The sequence below is a fragment of the Stegodyphus dumicola genome, chromosome 12 (genome assembly GCF_044657685.1).
Source record: "Stegodyphus dumicola isolate Sdum_Otavi_A_Nest chromosome 12, ASM4465768v1".
NCBI lineage: Eukaryota > Metazoa > Arthropoda > Arachnida > Araneae > Eresidae > Stegodyphus > Stegodyphus dumicola.
In genome coordinates, this window is record NC_140779.1 from 108085237 (window position 1) to 108112718 (window position 27482).

The 27482-nt window shown below is 32.9% G+C and overlaps 1 long non-coding RNA gene and 1 other non-coding gene across 2 annotated transcripts; one reads left to right on the forward strand and one right to left on the reverse strand.

The window, feature by feature from the left end:
- The first annotated feature begins 899 nt into the window (after window positions 1-899).
- On the forward strand, window positions 900-25631 carry LOC146993725 (uncharacterized). Its single transcript, XR_015038252.1, has 2 exons — window positions 900-1503; window positions 25470-25631. It is a non-coding gene; the product is annotated as an uncharacterized LOC146993725 (long non-coding RNA).
- Window positions 7075-7181, reverse strand: LOC118194909 (U6 spliceosomal RNA). The gene has a single exon (XR_004759173.1). It is a non-coding gene; the product is annotated as a U6 spliceosomal RNA (small nuclear RNA).
- Window positions 25632-27482: the final 1851 nt, after the last annotated feature.

Consider the following 27482-nt stretch of genomic DNA (forward strand, 5'->3'; position numbering starts at 1 on the left):
ATATTCAGATATACTTTCCATATTGTTTTTACTGTTCTAGAAATTTTTGCTTCAAATTTTATATGCATGTAATAGCTGTAAGGGTTGGTATTATTGTGTTTTGGAATACAGTGTGTTTTTGCTTAGGCATAACATCTGCATTACCTCCTTAGAAGCTATCTTATAAAATACAATTATTGTTTCAGTTAGAATATTTCAGTGCTATATAGTGTAGTGCACATATATCTATGTATTATGAGATATGTCTTTTTCACTAATTTGTTAATGTTAGATTGCAGTATTGAAAATTAAGAATTTGAGCTGTATGTAAATAAGTAGTGTTCTAATCATGTTGGTATTAGGCATATATGAGCTTTAGAGCAAATATAATTTCTATCCAGCTGCAGCTTAATGCAGTACTAATACCTGTTTTTCAGAAAACTAATAATTTTCAAAGAATATTAGTTGCTAAGGTGTATATTCAGGATAGTGTTGCATTGAGTCAGTCAGGAGTGAGTAAAATAAGAAAAGTGCATTTGGTGTTTAAAATACCTGCTATGAAATGTGAAAATTTTAGTAATACTGATCAGATTTTTATTGGTGTTAACTATTTTCATGTCACTGAAAGCATGTCATTGAATTGTTCAGTTAAGCCCAGATATGGAGTATGTATGTATATATTAACTTTGAGATATAATAATGAAATGTATAATGAATGTATAGAATATTGAATGTGGTATCTACAATTATGTGGATTTCCAGCATGGAACAAAAAAGATTAGTGGTATATCTTGAAGTTCCAGCTACCTTAATTATTATTTGTATTTTAATTTGCTATAACCTTACAATTCAGAAACAGATGCAAGCTTAGAAATTCATTCTTTTATACATGGAGTGCATTTTGATCATGGGATGTAGTGATCACGTTATTTGATTATTGACCTTACCAATGCAATTTAAGTATCGTAACTTAGTTACTGGTGAGGGAGTAATGTTAGAACACTTTGCATTTCACTATCTTGTCAGTAGATGGCTGCACCAGTCCAATACATTGGATTTGAACTTAGCATTTCAGTGGCCTGGTGATAGCCCAGACATTGGTAAAAAAATCAATTTAAATTATGAAAGAAAAGTGTAATAATTATTTGTCATTGCTAATAACTGTAATAATGTGCATTTAATTTTTTAAAATTAAGTGTGTGAATTTTCAGAACATTTTTGTTTTGCTGTGTTATTGTTTTTAAATTTTCATATGTAACTGTAACATTGACTAAAGAGTTGTTGACCATGTGTTTTTTCGTTCACCACGTGTGTTGGTGTGGGATGTGCTGAAGGTGGACGTCTGTAATTTTTTCTGTATAAGTTTTTAGTGCTGTTCATGATTATGAATAAAAGTTTGCAATGAGTTGAACTAATAATTTTAAAAGTGCTGCCGTCTATGATGACAAATGAAAGACGCGAATAGTTATCGCCATAGTGCTGCCATCTGTGTCACAAAGAAGAAACTAAATTTGCACATCTCAGGTAAGGGAGTTTACGCTGTACAGAAAAAACGTTTCCAGCAATATATATATATATAAATATATTTACCTAGATTTAGATGACTTTTAACATGTTTTATAAATTAAGCAACCAAAAGTGTAGAAAATGCTGATAAATACCAAAGCTTGAACAAAGTTTTTTTTTTTTTTTTTTTTTGATATTCATAAATTAAAACTCAATGCTTAACAGCTACTTGAAAGGCTGACCATATCCCCACCCAGGTCATAATAGGTAATTTCTAAAATTAGGGTAGGACGTCAGCATTCCATTTTAAAATTAAGCCATTCATGAAAGCGGTATTCATGAAAAGGAGTATCATTCGCAAATATGAATTGATGCCATTATTTTTTAGGATCAATTTACTGGATTTAATTCAAGAAGAAAGAAAAGGGCACCTTATTCATATTAGGTGTCTTTATTACCAAGTTTTGGAATGAGAGCAGTTCTGTTCTTTACATAAAATAAAAGGGCAAATTTTCATTTAAAGCCGGCAGTTCTTACGGCTGCAGAGCTCATTAAACATATATTCACCTACATTGAGTAATATTATAATTTTAAGTAAATAGTGATTGTTAGCAAAATAATTTTATCACGCTGGAAATTTCCGCGATTATAGTGAACTTTAAAGGATTTTCTAAGATTTCACGAATGACAAACGTTTCCCCAAACATCAACTAAATCCGCGAATTTCGAATTTTTTTTTAATTATTAAGTTTTTAAAATTTCACTTATATCAAAAGTTCTGGGCATCAAAGGCTGGAATTTGTTAAACATTTATGCATAGGCAGTGAACTGTAATACATAGCAAATTAGCTATGATAAATGAAGTAACTTTATCGGAGTGTGAATTTCCGTTATTATTTTAAAGAATTTTAAGAGATTCTACGATTTCGTGTCGAATAAATTCCATAATTTCTATTTTTTTGTCATTATTCTTAATGTTCATTAAGATCTGTTAGATTAAATTTTATATAATAATTTAATACGACTTTATTATTGAATTTATACTAGAAGTACGGTCTGTTTGCAATGCTATTCCACTGTCTAAACCAGAAATTGAAAATCTCACAGTTTCTGCATGATTTCTGAAACACACACACACACACACACACACACACACAAAAAAAAAAAAAAAAAAAAAAAAAAAAGCATTTCCTAGCGTTATATAAAGCTGTTTTCTTATCAACGTCGACAAATACTATCCGTGTACAAACTATCAACGTCGACAAATACCCTTGATGACAAATAACCGTTCTTTTAACTTTAAAATTTTCTACTTAATAAACAACAAAAATTTTGTATATATTCTAGATATTGTACGGAACATTGCCTACTTACCTATTAAATGATCCAATATGAAGTTTGTTAAACATATTTCCAAAATTAGTTTGGCTTATGAATTTAATTTAATTTTCAAGATACGTAATTACTGCATTTTATTTTATTTATATACGTATTAGTTATTTATGCTGCTGTTCCGGATAGATTTATGCTAATTTAAATCTTTGACTACGAAATTTTTCTAAAAGTTTGTGCAATAAATTCCAGGTAGTGAAAGTTTTGTGATTTTTCATTATTTATCCTGCGACTGCTTCATGAAACTTTCTCCTTTTTTCTTCCCTCTGTGATAAAATTAGTTATTGAAACTTTGCAGCTGTATTAAAAGATAATATTATAATAAATAACCTTCTTGGCTTGTGTGAAAAATAAAGATGCAGAGGTCAGTTAGTCAAAACTTTTTACCAAATTACCTTCTTTTAATATATATATATATATATATATATGTTATGAAAACAAGCTCAGAAGTAATGAGCAGCAGGCATTTAGATGGTGTAGAAGTGGTGAACCATAATGAATAGGAAATTGGAAGTGAAGGTAGATTAAATCTTCATTTTTTATTTCAGCAAACATTTTGCGACCACATACAAATTGGCACATTGATTTTGCCTATATCGAAAAGTTTTACATTTTAGATAAATTTGCAATGAGAAAGAAGGGGTAGACAGATAGCAGTCCAGCTAGGCAAAAGCGTAGAAAACTAGTGTGTTATGTTCAGAGTGAAATCTGAATTCAGACTGAGTTAGTTTTGACTCTCAGTGTATTTTGATTGAATAATTACTACTTCTGTAAAATTATTATTGGCCGCTTGAGTTTTAGTTTCACTTACATCACCAGAATTACGTAAGAATCAAATGACATGGTTCAGTCTCGAAATAACCCACTGCAAATAGAAGTTACTATTTTTAGAATACAGAAAGGAAATTAACGTTTCTAATTTAATCTTTTACATATTCTTCATTTCATATATTCTTTATTATATATCTATATAAGATATAATAAAATACGATGGCTATGTTAACAAATAGTTGGCGACCTTAAAAATTGATTATTCTAAATTAAGAAATAGTTGGCGACCTTAAAAATTGATTATTCTAATTTTTATATTCTCCCCGGAAGTTCATCCTTTCTCCCAAACTCGAGAACTTTCCAAATTACATAACACTGCTTGAGAAAGGTAACTAAAACTAAAATTAACCAATCATTGCTTAGCTTCACATGTGCACCTACGTAGTATAAATACTGGTCGCGAGCAATGACGCATTCCTTTTTTCCTGACTTCTGCCATGCAAACAACTCTGCGCCGCTTATTCTTTCCTGCCTGAAACGACGTCTTATCTTTTTACCTGTGTATATAAAAATTATTGTATTCAACTATGATCAAAAATTAATTTGTCTGCCAAAGAAATAATTTTTGATGTGTCTAAATATAAAGATGGTGACTCGCCGAAATTAGTTTCGTCAACGTATTCTTCTGCATTGTTCATTGAGTCCTGATGACCGCAAGCTGCTAAAAGTACCAGTATCTTCTACGCAGTTAAAATAATATACGCGTGTGTGTGTGAGTGTGTGTGTAACTGAACATTTAGTTCTGAACAATTTGTCGAAAATGACCGAGCCCATGATCATCTAGTTGTCTCATCACCGAAAGCATTGTCCAAGAGATGATCGATATTACGTACACAAAAAGGGGATGGGAAGAAAAATATACGGAGTACGGTTAGAAAATTTTAAGACTAATGTTTTAAATAAATTACAGAAAAACTGTTAGCGATAGTTGTCAGTACTTATTACAATGATATTTCAATTTACTTTTCTTAAACTATCGACTGCTTGAGGATAAAATCTTCTACGCATTTAATTATTTACTTTGAATTGGTGAACAACTGCTGTCACAGATGAGCAAAGAATGGCAATGAAGTTTTCAATAAAGCGGAACAAAACTGCAATATAGACGTTTAAAATGTTACGTAAACATCTAGGGATTAAAAAATTAACATGATTCAACAATACGGACGATTTCGTGATAAAGGTGAAAATGTTGATGATGAACTTAAGAATGGTCACCCTTTGTAGTCCCAAATGGATGAACACCGAAAAAAATTCCCCAATATTTGAAAAATATTCGTGTCTCTGCGAATAATAGATGATGAACCTAACATTGGTAAAGATATTGCTCACAAAACTGTTTTTGATGATCTTGAAAAAAAGAAAATCTTATGCTGCTCTTCATGCCTTGACTGCAGAATATAAAGAAGATCGAATTTCTGCGAGTCTAATTTTTTTAAATGGGAGACATTAATCTCGATTCTTTGAAACAAATCGAGACTGAAAATGGTTTGCTTCTGATCCTGAGACAATACGACAATAATCGACTTGAGATGGAGAAGATATATCACGGACACAGAGACCTCGGTTCAGAAATCTGAAGTAAAACCATGTTAATGAGATTTTTAACTGGAAAAGGATTATTGGCAAGGAATTGTTCCTGGGGGAGAGATGTTGAACCCTAAATTTAATAAGTATGTAATAGACAGACTTCTGAGCGCCATATTCGCTGACTCTGAGCGCGATATTCACTGATATTCAGACTGAAAAACCTCAGTCGATTTGGTTTTTGCTGCACGATAATGCGCCTCACATTTTTTTATTCTCGTCAAGAAGTTTCTAGTAAAGAAGTCTCAACCATAATCTTATTCCCCAGACTTGGCCTCTTTCATAAGTCTCACCTCAAAATTTAAAAAAGCGTTGAAGAAATTTCAGGAAACCGTAATCAGAGACTTCAGCAGTGTGTCAAAAGATGAGTTCTGCGAAGAAATCAAACATTTGTTTGAAAGTCCAAGAGTTGTACAGATTTACGAGTGATATATATTAAAGGCTAAAAGTAAAAATGTCATTTTCTTTAGATTTTATGCGAACTTAGTCCTAAAGCTTTGTTGATGTACTATTTATCCATGGGATAAGAATAAGCATACGGGACACCAGGCCTTTATGATGATAGGTGTGTAGAGTTCTAATTGTGAAATATTAAATAATTGTGAAATATTAAGTCCTTCAGATCCTACTAGATTAACAAGCGAATTATCTCTCTAGTCTTAATTAATATGACAGAGCACTGAGAAGGTTAAATAACCTTTTTAATAAGTCTTTAAATTAAACAGAAGGCGCCACTTGTTGCGTGCAATTAACATCCGTCTTATGCAGGTATTTAAAGTAATATAAATTGGAATTCAGATTCAAGGTATTTAAAACAAAATAAATTGAAATTCAGATTCAGTGTAATCGAAGACGACACAAAATGGTCTACTTAAGTTTTATTGTCGGCTAGCAAAAATGGCTAAAGCCGAAATAATCTTTGGCATAGCTGGAAATAGAACGAAGCTGTCAAATTTAAAACGAAGGCGAAGCTCTCAACCTTGAAACATTCAAAAACCCTCGACTCAAACGATTAATTTGTATTCTGATGAAGACTGAGAAAAGGAGAAATTATAGTAAAGGTTTAAATCGCAATAATTGATTATTTAAGGCAAAATACCTTCTACAGGTACTATCCCACAATACTATTGATTCAGTGAAGTACCCTACATAGGCTCCTTGCTATCTTTCCCAAACTTCCGCCAGACGGGAGTGGTTAGTGATTCTGATTGCCATACCGAAAGGTCCGGAGATGGCATGAATGTAATTTGTCAGTCCCTTCATAGGAGGCAAAGGTGGCCACTGCTTCCGACTTAGAAGCCAACATATATGAATGGCTACAATCCGCTATACAGATACAAGCAGAAGTTTATTTACTGGTACAGGGCACTAGAATTTCTCCGTTAGTAACACAGGTCCCATCGCACTAACTGCGCAGCGTTTCCGCAATTTAATAGAGAAGAACAGGGGAGACGGATAAGAATGGATCTCATTTCACTTTCCCTATCATAGAAACACTCGAAAAGACATTCAGTTCCAAATATTGTTAAGTACCCCCATGCCGAACAGACACTAACAAATATCCATGCCTTTTCCGGGATTCAAACTCGGGCCCAGTGGTAGTGCAGCATCATTAAACATTATACCGATCAGGGAGGCATTATGTATAGACAGCAAAAGGAAGAAGCTAGACAGACACCAGCTTAATAGTTCAGCTGGTAACGTCTCCACTTATTAAATATCTAGCATCAATACCAACCATACGGGCAAAAAGATCCATGTAGCTTAACAATATGAAAATAATGTATGGAATATTTCGTGATTTTTCATGTTATCCTTGCGCAGGGACCAGGCTAATCTTCTCGCTATCATTCCAATTTTAATATATGTACTGCCGAAGCAAGAACACTATGCATATGCAGGTACAGATAACAGTGACAGCAGGATTTTACCATTGGTTGTACGAGTATAATCGGACTGCGCTAACTGTGCAGATTCGCCCCAATTTTGATAGAGAATACTCCGGGGAACACTACGAATGTCTCCTACCCCTTTCCTCTACCACCGAATCACTCGAGAGAATTTTCAGCTGGCCAGATTTTCGAGAGCTAACATACCAAGCAGACACTATGTAGAGACATTAGGATTTTTTGGAAGCAGGCAAGATGAAAAATTAGCAACCGTCTTCGCCGGGAATCGAACCACGAACCTCTGGAATACCGGCTCAGCGTGCAGAACCACTAAAAAGGTAGGCTACAAAGGCACGCTAGGAAAGTGGGAGAAATATCTTATATACTCCCCTTTTCAAAAGGCGACTGGGGTTTTTAGATTAACCAATTGCCAAATCCTGGGTGGAAAGAATAAACATCCACCACCCTTTTAGTTCAGGCGCCACTGCACAAACATTAGGATTTTTTGGAAGCAGGCAAGATGAAAAATTAGCAACCGCCTTCGCCGGGAATAGATCCACGGACCTCTGGAATACCGTCCCAGCGTGCAGAACCACTACACTACGAAGGCACGCTAGGAAAGCGGGAGAAATACCTTATAATTATTCGATTACCAACATCCATGCTGTTTGAGGTATTTCGAACCCAGTCCCATGAGTAAGGCAGTCAGAGTCGCTGACTACTGTTTTGATCAGGAAAATTATATATGTGCAGCGAAACATCAAACCTTAGTTGAGACTCGTACTCTAAATTTGTGTCAAATTGGCCAAGTGGTTATATCGCTGAAAACTGATAGTTCAAACCTGGGTTCGAATCCAGGCGAACGGCTTGTGGTTTTCCCCATGTGTAACGTGTATACGAATCAGTTTCTCTTAGAAAGTTCTCCATGAAGGCTTTTCGTCGCTTAGGCAGATAGTCCTAATGTGCTTTAACGTATTCAAATAAACCAAGCCAAAACTTAGTTTTAGTCTTCTAGGTAGCCTGTGTTAAGCATTACACCTTCCAGAGTAGCCCATGAAAGTACTATGAAGACATGTAGCAAGATCTTTCGCTGATATTTGGACTCTGGTTGAATGACCAACGTTCGGTGGTCTTATCCATTCGACAGCTGCTCGGCAAAACTTAATTATATTACATACCATCAATAATAGATATATTTATCGCCATTATTCAAATATATATGAGGTCAGAAGACCAGATTTTGCATCCCCGTATGATAAAATCCTCCCGTCTGCCGTTATAATAATGCCATGTTTTTTCATTCCATCTTATCGTCCTTGTTAAATCGTTTCGCAGCGGGATGCCTTTGAGATGAAGGAGCAAGTGAAAGTCGCTGGCTGCTACATAATGCTTGATCTAAAATCTTCAATTTGAGTTTTTTCAGAAGTTGAAATTTCCGTAGAGTATTCTAGAGTATTATTAGGAAGCAAGAAGATGCCATTGCAATTTTTTTTTTTTTTTTTTTTTTTTTTTTTTTTTTTTGTGCTGGCCCACTTAAATCGTTTCAATTTTACAGTTAGCATTAGTTGTTTTTCCAAGAAACAAGAACTCAGAGAAAATCTTCGCATTTTCCAGAAAACTATGGGTCCGAACTGAAGTTTTGAATTTATATTGCTTTGAAAATTGAGTATCATCCCATTTAAATGATTATTGCTTGAACTGAAACATATGATGAAACATCCGCAGCTAAAGCACTTTTCTCAACAAAAATACAGTTGCGGAATTTATTACTTTCTTCAGACAACATTTGACAAGGTTGAGCGCGTAATTTATCCTTTTCGTTTTATGCTCTTATTACATTTGGAATACTCAGCGCAAACATCTTTTTCAATATTATAATTCTTCAGGCGCGTTTTCCTACTCATAGTTTTTCAGATTAAAAAAAAAAAGAATTTTTGAAAGTGAAAAATGTTTTTTTCAAATCTTAGTCGTACCATCATAGATCGACCAGCAAGCACTTTTTGTTTTCGGTTTTTCTGAAAATTAGATTTATTTTAGATATTAAATATGGCCCTCTACTCTTTTACTCATCAAGAATATCAAATTCTAATTTTCTAAATTTCAAGGCATTTCTTTTTCTTTCTCTCGGCTTATAAACAGCAAAAACATGTCTATAAATTTCCGATGGACACTTGTCTTTTTCATTGAGAAACCATGTAACGCGACGCATATTTGGCGTGCAGGCACAATATTTCTATAGACAATAGACAATAATGGAGTGTAGTATCTAACAAAGCTCTAAAATAAATCTAAAATAAATTTTTACAAGTGTGGTTCAGTGGTATTTCAGTCTAAATTAACAAGCAATCCAGTATGAAGGGGAATTTATTGGAACACGAGTTATTAGAATAACAAAGGAATTAATCTAATCTAAAACCTATTTAACATCTCATCAGCGGCATTCAAGCTGCATCAAACAAATTGAAAGCAAGTTCCACAGTTCAGACTGTTGCCACTTAGCGTTTTCTAAATCAGTGCGCTTCTACCGATTTTCGCATTGCCATTCAGAGGCAGAGAAGAGTATCTATTCAAACCAGAATTTATTTTTCTGTATTTATATTAAATAATCACATTGGGTGTAACATGCAATATCATTATTAAATTATTTTGTAGATGCAATGTTTATTTCGAAGCAGGAGACGTTAAAGATGGGCCATGTCCTCTCCGGGATGCATATAAGCATTCTGTACCGCGCCACGCACATAGGTACCATGCACATAGTACCGCGCCACGCACATATTATTTCATGTTTATTATACATCCATTCTCTACAGATGCAATCTCTAAAAGCATGAAATAAGTCAGTTTTCGGAAATAGCAAAAACGATGTTGGAAGCTAACCGTATACAGTAAGTTCAGAATATTTATAAGCAGTTTGAAAGAGTAAAATTTATTTTTAAAGTTAGACTAATATAGATTTGGAACAGAGAACTAGAGATACATATATTAAATTGAATAATATTACTTAAGGAATATTGCCCATTTTTTAACGTGTAACATGTTTTGAACCTTTACATAATAATAGTGTTTGTCAGAGAAGGAAGTTTCTTTTCTTGTACACGTGTATTAAATTCAGTGACAACACTGAATGCTTTTTTTTTTTTTTTTTTTCACGTAAGGCAACAAAATGTTAGAAATGACATGCAAATTAACATGGAAATAACATAATATTTGCAAAGAAAATGTTTTTTGCAGTATGAAAGGAACAGAATACAACAAAATTGCAATAATAATATACTTATTAGCACACAATGCCTAGTTGGATTGAGATCGTCATGTTTTAGTTTTTGCATTAAATTCATGAACTCAGCTATTTATATAATCTAAGTGCTTAAGATTGCTTCTGATATTAACAACATCTTTGAAAGATTTTATAATTTTATAATTCCATGAAACAGGAAGCCATCTGCAGAATGTCTAAATGTTTTTGTTTCAAAGGGTATAAACTATAAATTTCATTCTTCCGTGTCACTTATGCGCGTCATTCGTCTAAAACAAAACCGTAAAAATACCAACTAAACGTCATTATGCCAAGAGAAAATGATGTCATCGGAAAGTATGTCCAATCAGAAGTACTCATTTTTCCCTATGAGCGTGGTGAGGTACAGAATGCTTATATGCCGCCGGGATTCGAATTCCGAACCTCCCTATTGCTGGCCGGACTTACTTTCTAATTACATCATGAAGACAAGCGATAAAGACTATGAAAATAATTTACAGTTTGAAACGTTTCTTTTTATTCTGAAACTACCTGACTGTTTTTAAAAAAGAAATTTAAATATCTATTTACGGTTCTTGATAAATATACTTGCACTGTTCAATTTTATTGAATTCTAATAGGCGATCAGCATCAGTTTTATATTACATGGAAAGAAACAAAAAAAAAAAAAACTTAATATTGCTAACTTCTGATTTAGTTACATACAACTATGGATTTTTAATTATTATAAATAACTGAAATATTAGATGGATTGCATCAGAATTTATTTTTTCAAATAATTTACGACTAAGGTTTACTTTACTGATGAATTCAATCTCATACTCATTAGATTAAAACACTGATTTTATGAAAACAATTAGATAAAAGCTCACAGTTAAAATCTTCATAAACATTTTTTTAGATAATGACTATCTCTAATTTCGTAATAGGTATGCTCTCTCCTTTGATACAGATCAATATTTCTAGCATATCAGATAAAAAGTACTTTTCATTAGTTAATTATAAACAATGGTTTATTAGATTTCCTTAATGTTATTATATATAAAACGTAACAAAATTAAGTTACTGAATTGTTTTTCATTAAGCAAATTAAAACTTGCAGATTTATATCTTCATCGCAGCACTTTTCGTTATGTCAGACGGATCACTGGAAGGGAAAATAAAAATAAAATTACTCGTTTGTATTTAATCTTCCGAAAATGTTGTAAAAGAATATTTCCTTTTCTTTCGAACGCAAAGTTTCATTGCAATAAAAGCCGCCGCGGATGATAATGTGTTTAGCGCAAGCTCCCACACCTTTAGGCAAGATTCGAAACTCGGGTAAGGCAATCGATGTTATAAATGTAGTGCTTTTGCTGCTCACGTTATAAATGTGAGGCATAAAGGAGTTTACATATCTCGCGTTCAAAATCTTATCAGGTATTTCTCCAGTCTTCTTAGGATGCTCTCGTGGTGTAATGGTCAGCACTCTCAGAGCGTATTCGAGAGGTCCGAGGTTTGAGTCCCGCCCACGGGACTGCTCATTTTTCATGACTCCTGCTTCGAAATAACCTAATATCTCTACAGGGGTGTCCGAACTAAAAAGTTGGTGGATGATGATTCTACACCACCAGGATTTGGCGATTGGTTTCTCTAATCCTCACTCGCCCTTTAAAAGGGGGAGTATATAAGGTATTTCTCCTGCCTTCTTACCATGCCTTCGTGGTGTAATGGTCAGCACACTCGGCCCGTATTCGAGAGGTCCAAGGTTCGAGTCCGGGCAAGGGCATTGCTCATTTTTCATGACTCCCGCTTCGAAAGAACCTAATGTCTCTACAGTCTTGTCGAGTGGTATGGAGAGGAGAAGCGAGATACGAGACCTTAGGGATTTCATCTGAGTGTCTTCTTGATCAAAACTGGAATGAAGCTTAGGCAGATATAGTCTTCGCATGCATTACCTAAATTGAATAATCCACTGAATGCAAGAAAATTCATTAGATCACAAAAAAATTCACTTGATAGCCAGAAGCTATAGCAGATAAATTTTACGAACTTCAAAATTCTTATCAAATCATTATCAGGAGCAAAGAAATCTGCAACGAAGGGAAAGCCACGATTGTATTTATACTCAAAAGGACTAAAGGGATTTTACCTAAAAGGGATTTACCTTCTCGTTCGCTTGACCCTTTTCGAATATAAATACAACCATGGCTTCCTCTTCGTTGCAGATTTCTTTGCTTCTGATCGAGAGGTATTTGTAACCGTTTGCCCTCGAAATCAGTATAGTTTTGACTAACATCTACGCCAAACACAAATTTGTTGCTACTTTTATGCCCTATAATTATTTATTCATGTTAATATGAAAATGTCAATCCTTGTACGAATCAAAACGATTGACTCTCCGCAAACCCGTCTAAAATACGCTGTTTGCCAAATATAGTGGAAGTAAATAATAATTTAACCGATTGTGCTGAGTAAAGTACAGTTATTCTTAGATAAAACGAGTATCCATATCTGACAACGCTATTTTGTAAGATACCATTTTAATCTGTTTGTACCACGTGATATTATGATCAAGTTTGATAACCTCTCGAACGCTTTTAGCTTGTTCTGATTTAACCAGCTTTGTTATCGCCATTTCATTTCATAAGAAGTCTTTATGCTTTTTCTGCAAAAATAAAAAATATGATGTGGACACCACATAACTTACTTAAACGGTCTATTAAATAGTCTTCTTTAAGCAACAATAAACTGATATTAAATATTGTTAGATATTTATTGTTAGGCTAACTACATATATAAACTGCTATTACATGTGTACTTAAATTTCGTTATATGTCGAAAGCATTTTTTTTAAATTTGAAATTGCCAAAATATGAATATTTTGATCATTTGAAACACTTCTATAATTTGAAATATATGATTACGACCAATGATTGTTAAAATAAAAGCAGGGTAAGGACTTTTAAGCCGGGAAAGGGGATGAATATATGCGTACATATACTTGTAATAGATTTATAGTAGAACGCAGGCGGTTGAATCCGTAATGAACAGCGAGAATTTTGATGCTGTAGAATGCTGAAACGCCGATCCACAATGAATAAGAAATTTGGCAGTCAAGGTATATTTAATTCCACTTTTATTTCAGCAAACATGTTGAGGCCACAAACAAGCTGGCACATTAAGTGTGCCTATTCTAAAAAGTATACATTTTAGACAAATTTGCAATAAGAAACCAAGAGAAGCAGACTGCAATCAAGCTAGGCGAAAGCGTAGAAAGCAAATGCGTTATGTTCAGGTTGAAATCTTAATTCAGAATGAGTTAGTTTTGGTTCTCAATGCATTTTGATTGAACAGTTAATATTGCTATAAAATTACTATTGGCTGTTCGAAGTTTTAATTCCATTTCCATCACCAGAATTATATAAGAGTCATATGACATGGATTTATCTCGAAATGACGCAGTGCAGAGATTACTATTTTTGGAATACAGAAGGGAAATTTACGTTGCTAATTTAATCTTTCAAATAGTCTTTATTTTTCTTACATATATATATAATTCATAATAATTTATAAGTATATAATAATTTGAACAATTTTATAAAATTCATAATAACAAGAAGTTATTTAAAATACAAATTTAAATTCTAAAAATTTTTTCATTCGTGGTTTTAAGTTTAATTTGTGTTCCTTGGAGATGGTATATGAAAAGTTTTCTTTATATAAATTATTATGAATTATTGGTTTATTATTTTGAAGCTTTAGCGCAAGTCTTAGGCTTTTTAATTTACTTTTAATTACTTTATTTTGATATATATATATCATGTACAAAATTTCAATGAATCTATTTTAAATCCATTTTACAATTCGTTTTGGAATAGGTAGTCCTTTATTCTTTCCGCATGTACAGTCGTCATGCAAAAAATCGTCCATTCGGATTCGGGAGAAGTTAAAATGAATACTTCTGAAGAAATATGATACCCGCAAATTTTCGCTATTAGAATACTTCCTTCGTTTTCTACAAGGAAGTAAAAAGTGAAGTTAAATCAGACAGTTTCTATAGTTTGTCCAGAATTAATATAATAATAATAATTTAAATTACGTATAAAATAAACTTTAAGATCTAACATTTAATGTTTTAATGCTAAATTTAATTGTAACTTTATAAAAAACTTAATTTTATTTAACTTTTCATAAATTATCTTTAAAGCTCTAATTATGAAAGAATATATTCCATGAGAAGTTAAGCGTCCGTAAAATCTTCAGTTCTAAAGAAAAAGAATATTTACGGAAGTCGCTTTTAATCAACATTTAGGTAATTATTCTGTATAAGATATTTTAGTACTACAACAGTTACCACTTAAGAATGTTTCTAAACACTACATTTGGGAATCATCTACACTACGGAAGGAGAAAATTTGAAATATCAATTTAATATTTAAGAACTTTCTTTCGGGGAAGATAATTTCTAAGCAGAAGAAAAACATATTCCAGACAGTCAACGTACTTAGAATTCTGGAAATAAAAAATAATGTCTCATTGATGCTGTTAATAGACCAAGATACATTCTGCTCAGTGTCAGAAAAGAATGTATGAACTGTATGTTAAAATAATAAAGAGAAGAAAAATATATTAATTTGATTTTAAAATATCGACTTAGAATAGCATGAATTTTTGAAACGATGTCATTTACTGTAAAGATTATGGCACAAAAGTACCATGTAACTATAGTTCTTGTTTTTCCTTTTTTGTTATTTTGCATGATAAATTACATTATATTTCTATGAAAAGTATACTTAGTGTTACTTTTTTTCATGAACTAATATAGAGAGACACAACGCTTTCGTGCTTATAACTAGCTTTATTCTAAAATTTCAAAGGATAAAAAAGATCATCTAGTAAACAGCATAACTTAAAACTAAGCTATTGTTCCATTGTATCAGCAAATGATTAACTTTCGAAATTAAGGGCAAATCACCACCGAATTTCCTCTGCGATTATTATCAACAAGATAATATTTTTGTTTTCAAGATACGATAAATAAAAAGAATAAATGCAAAATATGATGACAGTGCATATTTCCTGATGTACATATCTCGAGTTATCGCTGTTTATGCTAAGAAAAATTTAGGATTTCTTCATCAGGAAAATTAAAATTTCCCTCTTTACAACCTTCCAATAGGATTGTCATTTTGAATTTTTTATAGAATTTTATTTAGAACTACTAGTTTGTCACGCAGTAACAAGGCACTAGTCCTTCCGTGGAGACTAGAAAACAATGCTAAATATGCGTTGTAGGCATGACCTTCAAATACACTTTCCTTCTTCCTGTAAGCTCGCGACGCTCAAGGATAATCTCAAAAATTTGACATCCTTAGCGATTAGGATAGCAGGAAAAGAAAGATTTTCACCAGTGCTTACATTACTTAGTCACATTTCCTTCAAATTAGTCTGAAGCTGGGAATTAGTATTTCATATACTCGAAACAATTTCTTCAACAGCAAGTTTCCTCGGTCATTAATAGAAACAAAATTTAGTACAGAAGTTTTAAAGTATTATAAATTATTTATCTCTTGACATGGGAAACTAATGGTTTAGTTGTTCATACACACGCATTCATTATTCATATGTGATGTTTGCACAAGGTACAAAGCAACACTTATTTCCATCTCGCATACATCTACGTATAATAAAAGTATATCATGCTATGGCTCTCAATTTACATTGTGGAAAGCAGTTGTAAGAAATCCAAATATATAAATGGAAATTACAAGTACAGCACTGTATAACTCTCGACCACGCGGGGTAATGATGAGGAAGCAGTCACAGATAAATGAAAAATACGGATAATGAGAATTATCAGTTTTGATGCATATCGTAAGTGTTTATTTCTTAAAAAATTCAGTAATTTTACTTTTTTTTAGAACCTTTAAATACTTGTCCAATTTCACTGCGTATTTTTCGAAATGCTCTTTTGTCGATATATTCGAATCCTCTTCGGTCGACTAACATAACAGATGTCATTGCAGTCTCAGGACTAATGCAATTGTCAGCATCTTTCAGTTCGAAGGACCTGCCGCACTGTTACAGTCTCTTGTAAAGGCATCTAAATTTTTTATTTATTTATTTAACAATACCACGAACAATATGCGTGCCAATTCCATACATTTCGGCTGCATTTACTCTATATTCGCCATCTTTCGAATAATGTTAAGTTTTTGTGCTAATATTAAAACAAACTTTCATACGCTTAATACTCGTAACGTGTTCTTCATTCGTTTTTCAGTTCTAAAATTTTAAATCAATTTTGAAAAGAATGAGAAGAAACTATGCAAGAAAATACGTACGAAATAATATAAGGTATCAGTATCAGTAGTGGGCGCAGCCCGACCCGCCTAACAATATAATATAAGGTATTTTCTCCCTCCTTTCTGCATACCTTCGTGGTGTAACGGTAGAATACTCGGAGCATATTCCAGAGGTCCAGGTTCGAGTCCTGGCGAGGGCTTTGGTCATTTTTGATGTCTCCTGCTTCAAAAGTAACTTAATGACTCTACAGTGGGCCCGGAACTAAAAAAAAAAAAAAAAGTGATGGATGATGATTCCTTACCACCAGGATTTGGTGATTGATTCCCCTAATCCCCAGTCACCCTTTGAAAGAGTGGAGTATGTAAGGTTGCAAATGAGAGGAATACGACCCGATCCACCTGATCTTGAAATAGATCTTATGATCTTGTTTGGGTTGCCTCTAGAGTATATAAGTATTTTCTTCTTTCTTTCTGCATGCTTTCGTGGTGTAACGGTAGCACAATCGGCGCGTATTCGAGAGATTCAGGTTCAAGTTTCGGCGAGGGTATTGCTTATTTTTCACGTCTCCTGCTTCAAAAGTAACCTAATGTCTCTACAATAATAATAATAATAATAACCAGTGATCAACTGAAACGATGTCTTCATCTACGCACATGTGGAACGCATTGTACGAGCTAATTCTTGAATCTGATTCTTGATCAGAGCATACTCGGACTTACGCGTGTTTTGTTTTTTTACACACTCTCGCGCAGAGAGTTGAGTGTTGCGTACGTAGACACTACCAAGCCTGGATAATTCACAAACCATATATTTCTTATTCGGGTATAGGGTATAGAGGGTACACTCAAACCCTCTTGGCCACGCAGTGGCCTCAATGGTCGAGAAAAAAAAAAAAAAAAAAAAAAGAGTACCCAAATTCCTTATTCGGGTAATCGAGAGTATACTCCACAGCTAATGCCAGCCTTTGGTAGTTTTTTTAACTAGAGGGGCGTATTTCAGAAATGCATAAGTTTAGCGGGGACGGTCATGGCAAGCACTATGAAGCAACTACAATAACAATAAAAATCAAATGATAATAATAACAAATAACAAATATATAGTTATATCAAAACAGCGTTAATTTATGTGGATTGTAACATTTGTAAGATTCTAACAATTTGTTTTCGCGAAACCTTTTATGAAAAAATATTGCTAACCAAGCAAGAAACTTCAAATTGTTGCTCTTTTGCAACTGCCTCGGAATTAAGGCATTCTTCTTATCATATGTGAAACTTCCATTTCAGAAAATAAGCAAAGGAATTACTGAATTTCTAAAAATAATATACATTTTCTGATTCAATACTCTAAAATGCATTCCAGATTCGGTTATAATTAATATTTCTAATACCAAATACCTATGTATTTGGTATTAGAAATTACGCTACTAAGTTTGACAACACGTTTCTGCAAGACTATTGGTAACATTATTGGTGAAGATGGGAGAGAAATATTACTCACTGACGAGTTTCATGACAAATCATGTGTTTTTGCCAAAGAAAATATCAAGGGAAGAACTCGATAGTCATTCCATCGGTAATACAAAGCACAGACCCTAAGGGGATACTTGAGATAATGCTGCAATGTTTTCGTTACCTTTTAATTTGAAGAGAAGACTGCGTCATCTGCTTACAACTTGAAATACCAAATTCATCAAATGACAGTTTATGTACGAATAGAGGCTACTTTATACTTGCCCACTTTTGGGGTATTCCTGTAAATCTTCGATAAAAAAGTTACAGCAAGCAGAAAATTGTGCGTTAAGGCAAATTACCAACTCGTTTTGGTATGTTAGAAATAAGAAAAATTCACGAGGAGTTACGTATAGAATAGTTAAAATATTTCTATTGCCGGTTATCTCGGAGTTTCTATGACAATCTCAAAAACATCAGCAATCCAGTTATCCGGGTGATTGATTATATGACGTTAATGATATAAACAACAGCAAGCGGCCTATGGCCATTCTCAGGAACCATCTCGAATAATTTGTTTATAATATTTCTTTACTTTGATTTGTACCCTTGTTATTGTATATGTAATCGAATTTTGTATTTAACATATCCCTTTAAAAGCACCACGAGACTCACACTTGCCCTTTAATTTCTTTACTTGTCTAGCATTAATTGTCTTTACAGGTTAACGCCAGCTCATTCCTCCTTCTCAGCTTAAATATGTACATATTTTTATGATTTTATCTGCAAGTTACTTACTGCCATAATTCGTAATTGCTTACCTGTTCGAAAACGGGTAGGGTATTTTCACCCAGGCACCCTAGTGTCACACCGCTTGTTCTCCAGCAGAGGCTACGTATGCCGTATATAGCACGTCGTGGCTGGCTAGAGTAGCGGTTCTCAACCTTTTGAGTAACGCGTACCATCTAAACAACAATTGAAATACATTTTGCAATAATTATTTTTCAATTACTCAGTACAAATATTAAAAAAAATTTAGATAGATTTTGACATTTTCACAACCTATTGGTTATCTGTACAAGTATTATTATTATTGGCTTGTATTAAGTATGCACACATAAAAATATATTAGATTAAAAATTGGTTACCATTTCAATTATCAGAATTTAAGTTATAATGCTTTAATTCTAAATTTAGTGCGAAATTTTGGCCTGTTTAAGATAGATAAATTTCCTGGTGTCTGGTCTTATTTCACTTAGTTTTAACCGTAAATTAGGATTGACTTTTAATTTTCTGTATTTATTTCTTATATTTAACACGGAAGAAAATCCTTCTTCACACAAATAGGTTGGACAAAAAATCAATAAAAATTTAATAGCTCTATTTGAAATGCCTTTAAATTCGTTTTTCGTTTAAGCCAAAAATTAACAAGTGTGTTATTTGTTTGTTCTTTTTCTTTACGAGATAAAATTTCAGGTATATTTGAAGAAAATGTATTTCTAATGCAATTTTCTTTTTCTATTTGGGAAAATGCGTGTTGAAACTATTTATCAATGAATGATTTTTAATGCTGAATGCTAATTATTCTTATATTTTCTTTCTCTGTAACGGTAAACAAATTAACACTTTGTCCATTTAAATTAATTCATTTCACTTTCCAAAAATACTAGCTTAATATGCTAAACGAGCAAACCCTAATTCACTAAATAAACATTTTTGTAATTCAAATTTTGAATCACTTTCCGATCGAAGTTCAAAAAGACGATTTAGAATTCTGCCTCTTGATAACCATCTTATTTCGGAACATAACAACATGCTCCCTGTCCATGTCTTGGCATAAAATCGTAAATATTCTTGAATTTAAACCTCGGATTTTAATAAAATTAACAATTTTCATAGTTTGATTCAATACATGATTTTCAAGTTTTCGGGCATTGTTTCGGCCACTAAAGTTTCACGATGAATAGGGCAGTGAGTAAATTTAGTTTCAGGTGCGACTTTTCTTTATTTGAAAAATAACACCGAAATGTTTTCCTGTTAAAACCCGAGTCCGTCACTGCTTACGGCAATGCACTTATTCCAAGGAATATCCTTCTCAGACATAAAATTGCCAATTTGAAAATTTCATTTGCAGTTGCTCTATCATAAAGAGATTCACAAAATGAATATTCTTCGGAAATTCATTTATCTTCTTCAAAACGTATGTAAACTAATAATTGATTGGTTTGGTTTATTAGATTGCGGCAAAGCACTCGAGGGCTATCTGCCTTAAGGGAGGGATGCCTTCGTGGAGGACTTTTTAAGGAAAACTGGCTCGTATGCACGTTACACATGGGGAAAAACACGAAATCGTCCATGCAGCCAGCCCGTTCGCGGGATTCGAATCTCGGACCGAACTACCAGTGTTCAGCGACGTTACCGCTCGGCCGCTGGTGGGCCCAAGCAATAACTGAACAAATTTCGTTACATCAGTACTTTCATCCAATAGTCGCCCAGACGGTATAGTGGTTAGGGAAGGCTGACTACCAAAGGGCCCGGGTTCGAATTCCGGAGAAGTTACGGATGTAAAATTGTCTGTCCCTTCATAGAAGGTAGCGGTGGCCGCCTATTAGGCACCTCCACAATAAAATGGTCCCCACTTCTGGCCTTAGTAGTGGCCAATGCCGTTACAGGCAACTGCTGGCTATTGGGGGGGGGGACTTTCGTCCCATTGCAATGCGAAATACTCATTGGGTTTTTATTTTTTGATAAGTGTCTCTTTTATGGAATTTGCCATTTCGTGAATATGTTGACTTAATATATCATTTAATTATGGAATATTATTATACTCATTAGCCGCTTTTTCGTTGAATAATGTTAAAATGATATCTTTAGCTGCTGTTAATATAAGGTTTTCTTCAATAGTGTGAACCTGGCTTAAATTGGCATTCTTAGATTTAAGATATCTTTTCAGAAACGATGGTTTCATACTTTGATTGGATCATCCCAAACAATACATTCAGGTTTAGGGTCCATTCTATCTCCATTCCAAGTAAACGCAAATGATAAATAGCTCTCATTATATTTTCTATGAATAATTTTTCTTTTCTTTTCAATATTCTTGGTGTTAGTAGATTGACCTGGATTTATCACCAGTGAATCGTCACTTTTCCGCTTAGTCAATCCTAGCTATTCCTCGGTTTTGAAAAATCTAAGTTTGTTTTATTATATTTTTCCAAACATTTAAATGCACAATGTATATTACGAGACGAATTCTTCAAAAACAAACGATGACATTCTCGACAGCAAATCTACTTAAAAAATGAATCTAAATAAAAATAGAGCCGAGAATGGTGTCGACATAAAGTGTCATGCTAATAAATCGATCAACTCTTGCATTAATGAGATACTATTGTATCATAAATATAGATAAGATGTTAGTAGTAGTTAAGTAGATAATAGCATAATTTTTATTTCCTATTACATAGAACATCCATTTCTAATCCTCTTTTTAAAGACATCATTTATGACAAATTTTGTTATGTCTATAGCTAAAAGAATATTTGTTAAAATAAAAACGAATCATTTTGCTAAAGTCTATGAGCGGCTATAGATCTTGATCAAAGCTGAGATAGCATATATTATACGATATTTCTCCCTCCTTCTTAGCATGCCTTCGTATTGTAGTGGTCTGCACGCTGGGCGTGTATTCCAGAGGTCCGTGGTTCGACTCCAGGCGAAGGTGTTGCTCATTTTTCATCCGGTCCTGCTTTCAAAAAATACCTAATGTCCCTACAATATTTACGAGTATTAGAAAAAAACCTTAAACATGAAGCTGGGTATTTAATTTTTGAATTTAATAGTTAAAAATACTTTTTCTTTTGCGCACCACCTATTTCTCTCTTGCGTACCACCGGTTGAGAATCGCTGGGCTAGAGTATACAGGTAATGGGTACAGAAACTAGTTCGTTGTATGTGGAATCAGATGCTTCTAAGAGTCGAAGACTGATTTATCTAGTCACATAGATTTCGCTAGTACTGAATTTGTCCCGTTCTACTGGCCGATTCACGAAATTAAACTTGCGTTTTTCATGTCTCGAAAGCGCGACTTAGGATATGTTTAAGATTTATATATAGCATTGTTCTAATATAGGTATTTTGACACAAAATCGGATTTTTATTGAAATTACATGCCATTTTTTCCCCGTATTTCGATTCTACGACTTAAATTATGCCAAACTACTAAATTTTGTAAAAACAGTAAGATAAGTTTTTAAAAAAGTAGCTCTCAAAATTTTAGCTCCTCAACGTTAATTAAATTTAGTATATAATTATTATTATCTCTTTCTTTATTAAACTTATTTGATTCTTCCTTTCACATTTCGAAATTTAGGTTCATTACAAATAACATTCGCCCATTTTTTATGATTTATTTTTAAAATTTGTATTTTTAAATAATTTTTATAGATTTTTCAAAAAATATTTTGAACTATAACATATAAAATTGTTACCATCATTTTGAAGTAGATGTATTTCTAAGCATACCTGCAAAAAATTACAGTTTTTTTATTCAAAATTTCGGAAGATATACGTAAATTTATATATTGGAGCGTTTTGAAATTTGGCATATTTGTTGAAAGCGATAATGACATCAAATGTGGTTCAGGCACTTATTAAAATTATTTGAAAGTAGGAACGGTATGACTTTTTTCCCACTCCAACACAAAGTAAAAAGGTAGGAATGATGTTACTTTTTTCCGCTCCTGCACAATGGAAGGGAAAGGAAAATAGGTTTCCATATATTAAGAAGTTCACCAAGTGAATCATTCTTGGCGGAAACTGGAAAAAAAAAAAAAAAACACCACGCCAAGATAAATTTTTGAATTTCTACATAAATTTCGCACCAAATTTTACAAAATTTAATATTTAGGCATAATTTGAGTCGTAGAATCGAAATATGGAAAAAAAAATTGGCACGTTATTTCAAAAAAAGTCCTATTTTGTGTCAAAATACCTATGTTAAAACAATGCTATACATAAATCTAATATATATCCTAAGTCGCGCTTTCGAGACATGAAAAACACAATTTGAGTTTCGCCAATTGGCCCAGTAGGAACGGGAGATATAGAAATCTTGCCCCCCCCTTTTTTTTTCCGCAGTGCACATCTGCTGTTCACAAAATGTTTCAGGTCCACTCTTTATTAAAAATCATTTTCATGAAAAATCAGTGAACAAAATCTGCACAATTTTGTTCATCTTGTAACTTCAGTTCTTGCACCATATGGATTTTGTCGTAGTATCGTTGAGTTTAATAGGGATTAAGTTCTGTTTTGAGATATTTAGTAATGCATGCAATGAAACGTAAATAGCAAGGTATACAATAAGTTTAATTCGTAAAATAAATTATAATTTTGGATGAAGTCAAAACGACAGTGCAGGAAAAAAAGTTGCTAACATGCTTTTAGTGACTTCAAATAATAACGGCATTAGCAAGCTGAATATTGATTTAAAGTTTTTATGGTAGAATAGTCATGTCATCATTTGCATTTTGAAGTCAGATGGAATGCCAAAAAACAATAGTTTGCTGAAAAATTGCCAAGTTTCTGACCAATTCAATGCAGTAGTGAATATTCGCGGAAGAAAGCACCTGGTTAATTTTCAAGGGTGAAAAAATTAGAATGTTGATAGTGTCAATCAGTGTCCTACTTAGGTCAAGGCTTTACCTCTTCAAACGAAAACAATCAAATGAGTAGAAATAGCAGTCCAAACTGAAGCTTCAAATTAAAAAAATCTCTAAGACGAGGAAAAATTTTGAGTATAGAATAAATTAAACACATCAAAGAAATACATTAAACTATTAATGAAGTTTCTTTTATGAAAAGAGATGAATATGAACACGCTGTTAGAATAAAAAATCATATGCTAAACCTGTCTACGCGTATGATCAGCAATTTGTTATTCAGGTATATTAAATGTGTCAAGGATTCTGCATACAAATAATTTCAGTAGTTTCAGTACTGCGTATTATGTTTCTGTAGCAAGATTCTCGTAATATTTTTTTATTATTATTTATAGATGTAATGGTAAATTTTTTTATACAGGAATTAAGTAAAAACATCATGTTCCATAATTTCAGATCGGTAGAAATTCTATACAAAATATTTGGTTTTCTTATCATACCTTATTGTCGTTAGGCTGAGAGCGACCGAGTCCATAAAAAAGTTGAATACTAGTACTTCGACCAGAGCTCGAATTCCAGTCAATGGACTGGTTTAGGTGTTTCGAGGTTTTTTCCATGTGTAGCTCATGTATGAGCTAGTTTCCTTTAGAAAACCCTCTATGAAGGTATTCGCTCTCTGAGGATGGTAACTCTTCTGTGTTTCGCCTCATTCATTCAAATAAAAAAACAATTTATTAATTTTCTCAGCGTCCGCAGCAATGCCACTTGATTTTTATTTAATACATTATTTATTTATCAATGATTAAATTTTATTTATATTTATTTTTGTTTCTTTTTAAACATTTTAATTTTATTATTAATTTTATTATTATTAATTTGGTTTCCATTTTTTATTTGTATTTATTAATAATAATAATTAATTATTATTTTACTTATTTTATTTCACCATTTTTAATGGCTTTCTGCATGTAAGAACTAATGAAAATTATTTCTGCATGTAAGACTTAGTTGCACTCTCAGTTTAGCTTACTGATAAGAAATTTGACTGTGTCGTAATTTTCAAAGAATTTCGACTTATCAAGAAGCAAAATCTACATATTTTGTTTTATAATTGTTTTAAGCAATAAAATTTTACAAAAATTTTGACTCAAGAGAAATTTGAAATAACCGGATTCGGAATATCTCAGATGTACTTAGTGTATTGAACTATAATTTTAGCAGTGTTTCTCAGACTTTTTCAAGCTGGGATTACTTTCATAAATTTGAAAATTTTGTCAACCATGTTATTCTTATATCTTATGTATGTTGTGTATGTAATGTACGTTAAAGCAATTATAATCATAATTTTAATGCACACTTTGCTGAAATTCATTTTGTTCTATCTTTGAATATATGTTGGTAGGAAACATCACAGTCGCAGTGCTTTAAATCCGTTTTTTGTTGCTAAGATTAGAGTGGGAAGTCCGTGGATACGGTTACTAGTAATAAATTTTTAAAGAATGTTGGTCTAGGGAGAAAAGACGATTGTCATGGATTATTTTCAAACTCTAAAATTTTTTAGCTATAATACAGTACACTCAGTTAATTTGGTTTCCATTTTTTATTTGTATTTATTTATTTCTTAATCTAGGGAGACCGCAAGGACAGGCTTTGAAGACCTCTTTGTGGTTCGCGGACTACCAGTCAGAGAAATGGTGTCTTAGCATTTGTTCATTCCTGACAGAGACGAAAATACGTTATTACTGGATAGTTTAAAATTTGATAAAATAAAAAAACACTAAATCCGGTGAAAGACGTTCATCCACCTTTTATTACTGATACAGAAATATTAGTCGGAAGATCTAACGTTCATTAAATGCGAATTAGAAGTGTTAGCCCATGGGCACTTTCAATACAGGTGAAAATGTGTAATAATATATAGTACCAAAGAAAGTGGACAATAATCTAAAATTCAATGTATCAAAAGAAAGTTATCGAAAGTAGGAGAACAGAAATTTTTAGCTTAACATATTAAAGGGAGCTAAACGTTTTTCGCTTTCTTTAAAAGCTTTCGCTTTACCTATTTGGATCTTCACACGTATATGTTAAAATTAACCGACTCTAAAATGCTACTCATTTTCGTCCACCATCACCGATGCTAAGTCCATCATTACCAATATTTCGTCCATCATTACCGATCATCAAGATGCTGGGAGTGGAGTGGAGCATTGTCAAGTAGAAGAATCATTAAGGAACTCGTTTTTTGAAACAATAATGCTGGACTGAGGGTATGGAGCAGTTCAAACACTAGTCTTCAAATAAAGGTAGCGTCATCCATGCCTGTTTATTTACATGATAGTAAAGCGGAAGACTGTATTTACTAAGAGTTTTTAATGCCTATGGGTTTTCGGAGCGATAAATCAAACAATAGCTTTGACTTGAACCCGGCGGCATTTCCTCCGAATAACAACGTAATCCTGTCTTTAAAAGCCTTGAAACCCGACCTTGCTTTAGCATTTTTGGCACTGCCTTAGCTTCTCTTTAGTCATATCCATATCTGCCTGGCATGCTTTTGCGAAAGCAACTCCAACTTGTCTTCCCTCTCTCAGAAGCTTCCAATAAATACCGTTGTTTTAGGAGTGGGATCGACTGCCTCAGGGAATCATGAACTGCTTCATATCCTGTATAAAGTCACGTTGCGAAAGCCTGTGTGATAATTCAGAAAAAACATACCCATTATTAGGCTCTTTTTTTTGCTCGCTCCTGCAACCTCTGCTTTAGATCTTCCTATACTGAGGAGCTTTATGCACAATCATACATGTGTACCAAGACGACTGTTCAAAGGTATATTTTTTATACTTATCAACCTATGCCTTACCAAATTTCATTTATGAGTTCCGAGATAATCGTCCAAATGTGAAAATTCTCTTAACTTTGAACACAAGTGAAGGTACAGGTGTATGGCAGTTATAATGTTTAATATGCATGGATTCTGTATTAAAATTATAAGAGTGTACAATCTGAGACACCCAATCAAATAAATTTTAAAACTTCTATATGGAAAACAGTTTTCGTTTTGGAAAGCAAAATTAAATAAAAGGAAATTTGCTGTAAAATGATAAAGTAAGATGAAATTCTACGATTTCTTCGTGATTTTTAATAACTTCGCAATAATCAGTTTCCAAAACTAATCAACAGTCTGAAATTTTATAATTTTTAATATATAGTAAAGATTTAAATTTGATAAACTGTACGTATTTAACATATCTTTGAGAGCACGCAATCTAGTCAGACAGTTATAAAATTAAACTCGGAAACTTGATCTCTCCCATAGATATAGAAGGAAAATTTCTGAAAAATATTGTCATTACCGACCTTCTTATCGAAATAAACATTTACTCTGAACTCGCATTTGACTGCTTCCCAGAATTTCTGAAATATTACAGACGTATTCAGGGTCGGGACACAAAATGTAAATAGAAATATCTATTTTTAAATACTCGAGAAAACGCTTGTTTTAATGATTTTGATTTTTGACAATGATTTGACTTTTAATATATATATATATATAATTAAAGTAAAAAAAAAACCAACGATTATTATATGAATTTATATTAATTTATTTAATCCTTTGTTTTTCGTTCACTTTGAAGCTGAGAAAAAG